This window comes from Humulus lupulus, chromosome 6 (assembly GCF_963169125.1).
Source record: "Humulus lupulus chromosome 6, drHumLupu1.1, whole genome shotgun sequence".
Lineage (NCBI taxonomy): Eukaryota > Viridiplantae > Streptophyta > Magnoliopsida > Rosales > Cannabaceae > Humulus > Humulus lupulus.
In genome coordinates this window covers 193,603,865-193,607,312 of record NC_084798.1, presented here as the reverse complement: position 1 = coordinate 193,607,312, position 3,448 = coordinate 193,603,865, and the positions used below count along the sequence as shown (strand labels likewise).

General features: G+C 30.4%; 1 non-coding gene across 1 annotated transcript; it reads left to right on the top strand.

Moving 5' to 3' along the window:
* Positions 1-476: 476 nt before the first annotated feature.
* Positions 477-583, top strand: LOC133787452 (small nucleolar RNA R71). Its single transcript, XR_009872474.1, has one exon. It is a non-coding gene; the product is annotated as a small nucleolar RNA R71 (small nucleolar RNA).
* The last annotated feature ends 2,865 nt before the right edge of the window (positions 584-3,448 follow it).

Here is a 3,448-nt window from a genome sequence, read left to right as displayed (position 1 = left end):
TTTCTCCATGAAAAATTAGGGTGATTCCTCCACTATGGGTTGTAAGTGTTGGAGAAAGGGTTGTTTGCTTGCCTATTAAAATTTCCCATCATATTTACTTGCTCCATAAGGATAGAATTATTCACCTCTACTGCCATACACTGCTCAAATTGGTGAGAACCTCCACACCTTTCACACACCGTTAGCATCTGCATTACTTGAGCTGAAATATTTTTTTTTGCAACTGCTTAGTTAAGGTGGCAACTTAAGCAGCTAATGTTGTGATATCATCTAATTCATGAATCCCAGCTACTTTTCTGTTACTAGTAGCTCGCTCATCAGCCCATTGGCAGTTATTCATGGAAATTTCTTCTAACAATGCATAGGCCTCATTAGCACTCTTTCCCATGAATGCTCCTCTTGCTGTAACATCTATGATGGTGCGTGTAGTGGTGCACAACTCATTATAGAAATTGTGGACCAACATCCACTTCTCAATGTTGTGATGAGCACACTTTCTCAACAGTTCTGTAAACCTCTCCCATGCGTCATATAATGATTCCCCATTATTCTGGAATAAGTTATTAATCTCTCCTCTCAACCTTGCAGTCTTTGATGGAGGAAAGAACTTTGCGAGAAACTTCTATACTAGCTCCTCCCATGTGTTTATAAAGTTGGCCTGCAGAGAGTTTAACCAACTCTTGGATATTTCCCTAAGTGATAATGGGAACAACTTCAATCTGATACCATCGTCACTCACCCCATGTGCATATTTGGATCTTTTGTAGGTAATCCACCAAACTGAACGGTGGACTGGACCATTTGTAGTATTGCCGGCTTGATCTCAAAATTGTTAGTGGCAACTATGGGGTGTTTGATGCATGAATGCACTCCCATAATAGTAGGGAGTACATAATCTCTTAAAGTTCTTGCCCCTTGTTCAGTAAGGACCTCAACAACCGTTGTCCCATGGGCATTGTTGGCGGCATTATTTACTGCATTCCCTTTGTTTGCAACCATCCTTTTCTCCAACCTCTTATTCTTTTAGTTCTGTCTACACGGTCTCTCAATCTCAAGATTCAATGGTAATATCTCAGCTGTTTTACCTCGTCGCATAAACCAAAACTACTTGAGATAATAGAATTGAGACACCAACCAAGTTAGAATTATAAAAAGAAAAACAACCAAATTATAACAACAATTAATTACTTTGATATCAATAAAGCAATCCTTAGCAATGGCACCAAAAACTTGTTGCGATAATTTCAATGTGCAAGTATACACAATCGTATGACAAGTAATAATAGAGTTAAGTAGAGTATTGTCCCACAGAGATTGCTATTAACTACCAATAATTACTTTCCTAACTTTATTTGGCTAATAAAACTTAGATTCAAGAATATCAAGAACAAAAACAAGAATTGATAAAACTAACAATAAACAAGTAACATAAACAAATAAAAGCAAAATTAATTCAATGGATGAAAACCTAGGGTATTTAATTTCTTAATATATCCACTTTATTATTTCAATAAATAAGTAACAAAACACACTATAGGTATACAGTAATCTCAAACTGTCTGAACTGGACAATTCAGAGAGAGGCAAATTTAAGAGTCTTCAATTATTCACCCTCTCTGAATGGGTATAAGGCTTCTTGTGATGAACAATAATAAAATAAAAAATTATAAGGTGATAATAACACACTATCCTTTCTTTGGTAATAATTTCTTATTATCAAAGAAAAACAAATAAAATTAAATATTGTTCTTATAATGTCTTATGCTCTTTGAAGTTAATTATGTTGTTTTATAATGTCTAATTGTAATATATATAAGGGTAAATATTATTAAAATTATTTGAATTTGACATACTTTTTTTTTAACTTCAAATATTAATTTTTATTAAAATAAATTGTTAAACTTTTAAATATTAATTCACAATTTATTAAATTACATGTTTCACTTTTGCTTTATTGAACAATTTTATTGATTTTCAAAGAATTTATAAGATTTGGTTAAAATTTATTTAATTACTTTAGGATTTTTTTACTGAATCTATTTAATTATTATTCTAGATTAATGTTTATTTTTATTAAAAATTAGTTACATAATGTTATTGTTAATTTTATTTAATCTTAATTAACAAATGTATTATTTTACTTAGAAATTCACTATTTATTAAATTAAAAAATTTATTGAGTACTTCTACTAATATTCACAAAATCTCTAAATTTTAGAATTCTATAAAAAAATTTGGTAGCATAACGACTATATTTCCATGTATCCCAATATTTAAAATCCTGCAAAATAACACATAAAAAAAATCCAGACCCAAAACATACATAGAACAGTACATATACAACTATTAGTCTTAATTTGATTAAATATTCAATTTTTATTCTAAATATCATAATTTCACTAAACAAGAACAACAACAACAACAACAAATTTTAACCAAAAAAAAAAATCAAATCTAATAATCTAACTTTATCAACTCAGTCTATTATTCTAACTGTATTAACCCAATCAATATAATAAAGGTCCCTTGACAAAATGACCTATTTTTTGAAGTCATTTTGCACTTTGGCCTAGTTTTGATAATTTTTTTGCAAAATGGCATCTGACATTTGAGATAGGTGGTCGAAACTTTTCAGACAGGTGGTCGAAAACTTTTAGACAGCTGGTTGAAATTTTAGACAAATGTCATTTTGCAAAAAAAAATATCAAAACCAGATCAAAGTGAAAAATGACTCCAAAAAATAGGTAATTTTCACCAATTACTCATATAATAATCTAACAATCAAATTAATTATCCCAGACTAAAAACTTAACACTCAAATATTATAGTTTCATTTATAATTATACAACACAATTTCATACATATTAATTAAACTCAAATCCTATTTTTATTTTAATTATTTAAATAGCAAAATAAAAATATATATATGTATATATATACATATAACAACAACTTTGCAGACACCCAAGAAACTGGGGCTGAGGAAGGGCGGAGGGGGCTGAGACGATGTTGGAATGCCGCCTGAGTTGCTCCCGGAACCGTCCGTACGACGGTTGGCAACAAGAGGAAAAACATTTAAAAATTGGTGAAAAAACCAAAAGAAATTGAAATCTTACCAATAGGAGCTGGGTCAATGTTGGAAAGTGTTTGTAGACACCAAATCATGCAAAAAAAACTTCATATAAACAAAAAAATACACATAAATCTCTTATTGAAATTAACACAAAAACATAAAAAATTTCAAAGAAAAACACAGACATACTTTCAAATCCTGGAATGAGACTCAAAATCTAACCATGAGAAAGCCAAAATGTGGGATAAATAAATTTTATAGTGAGAGAGTGAGGGGTTTTTTTTTAGAGAAGTCAGAGAAAATGGGGATTTTTAGAGAGAGAAAGGGGTTTTTCGTGTCTGGAGGAAGAAGAAAGGTTTCAGGATTTTTAATTAT